We start from the raw sequence: 6,005 nt of genomic DNA, 5'->3' as shown, positions 1-6,005 counted from the left end.
CCGCCGGCGGCTCCAGCCCGTCCAGCGGCTGGGGGGCGAGGCCCGGGGTCAGCGGGGCCGGGGAGCCGCTCGGTGCCGCGGGTGGGAGCTGGGCCTGCCGGGCCGGGCCGCTGGGAGCTGCTGGCGCGGGTGCCGCCCGGTTGCCCCTGGCGCCCGGCTTGTGATTGTGACCGGGTCACAGCAGCCGATGTCCCCGCGGGAGGGGGGTGGGTGTCTCCCCGTTGGCGGGCCCGGTTCTGGCCCGGCCCGTTGCTCGGCGTGGGACGCGCCTCTCGCACATTGTTTCCACCAAGGCTTTGGTCAGTAGAACTATATCACTTGGGAGTGTGAATTGTTGGCACCCCTTCGCAATGTAGCGATACTGATACAAGTCTAGCGTAGCCCAGGCCTGACTCTCGTACTTCACAGGGGGTGAAGATTGCCATCCTCTATGAAGTGTTTCCTTACAGATTCTGCTTTATTAATGTCTGATTAAAGTGGCCTTTTTTGTAAGAGATGTGCTCCCTAAAGTAGCAATTTCGTGTAGGATAGTTGGGACTACACAAAACATAGATGTTACAATAAAATCTACATTGAAACTATACTAGAGAAAAATCTTTCAGTAGCTTGAATGATAAAAATGTCCTATGTGAAGTTACTGATACAGTGTAATGGATTCCATTGTGGAGAAGACTTCAGTTGTTTTGCTACCCAATAAGCATTACTTGTTATTACCTGTAATGATATCATACAGCAAGTAGTTAAGGAAAATAAAATGGAAATGAAGTTGTTATATTTAAATAATTGCTTATTTCAAAGAAAATGTGGAAACTGCTGAAAATGAATTGCTGACTAACCTTATCTACTCTACTTTTGATATTGTTCATTGCAGATGTTTCTCTTTTTTTAAAGTTGAACATTTTTAAAAAAATCAATTGGTCTCCAAATTACTTGTCAGGCAGCTATACTAACAGAATCAATGTTTAGCTTTTCCATACCCTGCTGAAACAGTAGTCCTGCTCCAAAGCTTGCTCTTTGAGAAAAATAGAAGGCATTACTCTCAAGTAGCAAAATTTTATGCCCCTTCCTAGTTAGTTTTTCTAATCTCATATTACATTCTCTCCCAATGATGCCAGTCTCAAATGCCAATTTGTAGAGCCCTGCAAATTAGCAAATATATCCACAGATGTCTATGGACCATGTCTATTTTTGCATCTATGGACCATGTTTGCAAATGTTGTATCTATGCAGGACTCTACTAATTTGTCAGATTCTCTCAACAGTGGCTCTGCTTTCTTCATTGCTCCCTATACGTGGAATGGTCCCCTTGAACTAACTTTGTGGGGCCATTCACTCCTCGACACTCGTGTGGTGTCTAGCAAGCACACTGATGGGGAGAGTGGGAAGGGGTCAGTTCCTCCAGGGCCTGGCAATTCACAGGGACCTGGGGCTCTGGCCACTGCTGCAGTAGCAGCAGCAACAGCCAGAGCCTCAGGCCCTTTAAATCACTCTGCTCTGGACATCACTGAAAGGTGCCTAGAGGCTGACACAGTGCACTGAGTGATGCTGAGGATTTGCTGCTTTCAGCCTCACCCTTTCTCCACTTAGCCCCATCCCTTCTAGGAGTGCAGAGCTAGCCCACTCTACCCACCTTGTCCAGAGGCCCTTGGAGGCTGTCAGCTCCACTAGTGTCCAGACGACCTGTGGTTACCTATGTTCAGATTCAGAGTAGCTGATTCTATTTATAAAATATTCTCAGTTGGAGCTCACAAGTTGTGCTGTAATTGTGTGATCTTATCTTTGTTATTCTCTATGTCTTCATCAGACTTCTTGTACCTGTTCAAAATTATCTTGCAAGCTCTTTGGAATAGAGACCAGGTCTGCCTTTGTGTGTTTGTAGAGCACCTGATGGAATGGGACCCTGTTGATTGGAGTCTTCACTTGCTATTGATAGAATTCTAAACCACTGCAGTGCAGAATTTGTGCAGAATTTTATGTTTCTCTGCAGAATTTGTGATTTCCTTCTCAGCACAGGCAACAAGGGCTCCCACTGACAGCTCCAGGGCGCATTTTTTAATTTATATAGGTCATTGGCAGAATAGATCATGTCTCTATAGTATCCTGGACAACGCTAGGTTTCATCCCTTGAAATTTACCTAGTACTGCAGGTGCCAAATTACCCTAATTTCTTCCGCTCCACTCAGAAGCAAACTCCATTGGGACACCATGTTTTTTTTCACAACCCCCTACTGCTTCCTTCTCCAGTCACCCTCTCATATCCCCAGGGATTCCCTCCTTGGGTGCTGCCATCCTCCATTAAATATTCCCCCTTTCCTGTTGAACTTCACACCCAAGTTTGAGTAAGCCCCAGAACCCTTAAGTGTTCTTTATTAAGCCCAAAGGTCCCTTACCTTATTTTCCTTTATAGTCTACCTCCCCACCTGCTCCTGCCTCTTGGCAATGGGAGGCCCAGGGAGGGTTGCTGAGTGAGCCTGCCCCACAAGGCTAACTGGGCTCTGTGTCTTGCTCCAGGTGCTGTGACCTGATCTCAAGCACACAAGGTCACAGCACTGCTCTGGTTTAGTCTGTCTGCCCTTCTGTCATGGTGACTGAGCCTGGGCCAAATTTGAGTAAGTGGTTCTGTGACATTGTGTGCCAGGTCCAAATGTTACTCCTTCATATTTGGCCTTGCCACCCTCCCCTTTAAGAGGTTGGGCCAGACCTGAGCAGTGCTATGACCTTATGTGCTTGGAACAAGGGTGTAATATCTGGAGCAAGGCACAGCCCAGCCAACGTTGTAGGAGAGGAGCTAACTCTGAGGGGGAGTTTTTAGTTTTGTGTCATTTTGTACTTTTTTCATGTTTTGTGGTATTTCACAAATGGGCTTTAGGTATTACTTGGCAGCTCATATAGATCATGAAATCACACTCAGGAGCAGGATGACTGGCCGCTTAAGTCATAGGAAACTTATCTGAGTAAGTTATGCTGGAGGTCCTATGTTAGTCCTATGTACTAAAACATCCTTAGAATGTCTACATAGTATAGATGTCAATTTTCAATTTAAAAAGTGTTGTATCCCAGGGGAATTCTGTGTTAGAATCTGACAGAGAAAGAGGAATTGATCACAGACCTAAACATTAATTTGATAATAAATATGTAATAACAATTTTCAACATTGTAAAATTGGCCATGAGCCAAATAAAATGAAGGAAGAATTTAAGCAGAAAAATGAATGTGAATGTGACACAGTGATCTTCAAAGTAGCATTTTGTAACTCCCATGTTCATCATTCATACATGGTTGTGAAATTTCATACAAAGCATGACATGACATAGCATATAAAAATCAGGATCTGCTGAAATGTTCTGTCAAAAGATGTATATCATTAGCATGTGTGAAGTTATGAGATTTTTTTATTAGTGTTATTGAAATATGCTGTGAATTTGAAAGTTACCCATTGTTCTCCAGTGAAAACAAAGGAGATTAGTGCCCTCCTGGGTGTGGGTGAACAATAATTGATCAGCAAGGGAATTGTAAATCTTACTCTTGGGGGAATTGTGCATAACTGCTTATGTGCAGAATTCATGGCCACTGCAGATTTTTTTACTTCTCTGCAGAAAAAATTACTTCTGATGGGAGAGCAAAGGGAAGCCACAGAGCAATCATATGCTCTTCCCCAGCAGTGCAGACAAGTTGGTTTTGGTTCCCAGTAATCACCAGCGGTCTGTATTGGCACGTGTATATGAGAGATGTGTTTTTAAGGAGATAGGTGTGGGGCAGGCTCTGTTCCTTCAAGCAGAGCAGAATGTAGCAGCCTGCTCGCTTAGTGACTTCCCCCCAGGAGTACAAAACAGGTGTAAACATTTGAAGGCTTCTTTACAGAGCCAGAGTGTTGTGAAGTAACCTTATTGTAAAGGTGCTTTAGTGATTAGAACTGGTCTACATTTTTGGAATGAAACTTCCTATCAAAATGTGCTCCGTTAACTGTTTGCCGCTATAATTTCTGGCACTGGTCAATAGCCAGCATAAGTTGCAAGTTTGTACTCCCAGCCCCTGCTTGCTCTTTGATTGCTTATGATGTAACACTGAACATATGGCTGTATACATCTAGTTATTAGACTAATATAAAGGGTAATACTAGTTACAATACCTTTAGGCAGAAGGGGTTTGGAGATTTCCTCCAATTCTCCTCACTCCCATTCTCCATCCATTATATTCTAGGTCAGGGATCTCAAACACCCAAACCATGGGCCATCTCTGGCCAGAACAACTGCATAATCTAGCTTGAAACTCCCAGTGGAGCATAGGAGGGGGCCTCTCCATTACCAGTTCCCAAGCTTTGCCCCTTCCCACCCTCTCTCCCACAGCGCCCCATCTCCAAGGACATGGCTTTTGAGGATGGGGGGAGAAGGGACTAGCACCACACAACAGCAGTCCCACCCCCCTGCCACTGTGGAGAAGTGGAGCAAATGCACTTTCATTGCACTCTGCTTCCATCATGGCTCCTGCTACCATGTGGTACCAGCCCGCCCCCTCTCCCCGCCCACTCCCAGCAGCAATTCCTAAAGCTGCATCTTTGGGAACAGGGTACTATGGGTGGGGGAGAGGGAAAGGTAATTATGGAAAGGGGCAGAACTGAGGGATTGGTAACAGACCACCCTCCTAACCTGGCATAAATCCCAGGCCAGAATGCACAATCATTCCAGTTGGGGATGACCTGTGGGCCAGGAGTTTGAGACCCCTGCTTGTAGTTTAAATAAAATTACCAAAATAATTGAAACCAGTGTTATAATACTGCATTGTAACAAAATATACGGAATATCGCCAATTTTTAAAATAGTGTGCAGAATTTTAATTGTTTTGGTGCAGAATACCCCAGGCATAGGATCTACAATTCAGGGAGAATTAGTTGCATAAACACCACGTGAGAATTGCTCTCAACTATGACTCAATTGCGAAAACACTTCACAAAGGGGATTGCTCAATTCTGTGATTTAGCAAGGCCCATCAGGTCATGCCAAGGCCAGTAGCTTTCCAGAAACATGGATTTAATCTAAAAGAAGGGGCAGTGGCATCATCTCTGTCCTCCCTCCTTCCCTCCCCCCCCCAAAAGACAAAGCCTTAGGCTGAATTTCCTCAGTTCATCTGCTTGAGTTCTGCCCTGCACTAGGAATATAGCTGCAGGCAGACTGCTGTTGCAGAGGGAGAAGGGTGCAGGCTGCTCTGCTGCTTTGACATTCCTCAGCATAGAGCGCTCACAGAGCTAATAATGATGCCACTCCCAGCAGCTGATGTGGTGGTGGAAGAATTCTGAGGGAATCCCAAGATACACAGTGATCAGCTTTGCCTTCCCCCAACACTGCACTGTGAGATACATACCCTCAGTGCATTGCTCACACTGTCGATGATATTCACATGCCCCCACTGTGGTCATTATCTGTAGACAGAGGGAGTAAATGTGAACACCCTCTGGAAATTTGTTTTCTTGACTTTTGTGTGTTGATTTAAGTTTTCGTGACAACACTTGGTGGCATAGATGTACCTGAGACTATGGAGGGTTTGTCCTTGGTTGTGTGCATTTTTTGTTAATTACAGCTCCAGTAAGCAATATAAAAATTTAGATTTGTTTAATGGCATACTAATTACACATGAAATCATTCCATCACAGTATCCTGCGGTCTGGTTCTAGCTCGGATTGAATAATTCTGAGAACATGCAAATTATTTTGAATGTTCACATAATCCAAATAGTGCTCTGGCTAATTATTGTTATTCAGTGTGCAAATTCATATAATCATTGAGAATTTGATTGTGGTTCTTACTTTTGAATAAATTAGCCCACTAGTGTCCCAGTGCTATTATTATTGTACCTGGATGCTTGTTCTAACTTTATAGCAACTAATTTACTCAATAGCACACAAACCAAGGATAAACCCTCTGTTTCATATTATTAGGTATGACTACACTACCAACAAAACTTATATCAACACCCAAAAGTCAACAAAACAATTTGGCAACTATAATTCC

The sequence above is a fragment of the Pelodiscus sinensis genome, chromosome 1 (genome assembly GCF_052426305.1).
Source record: "Pelodiscus sinensis isolate ZL-2025 chromosome 1, ASM5242630v1, whole genome shotgun sequence".
NCBI lineage: Eukaryota > Metazoa > Chordata > Testudines > Trionychidae > Pelodiscus > Pelodiscus sinensis.
This window is presented reverse-complemented; position numbering follows the sequence as displayed.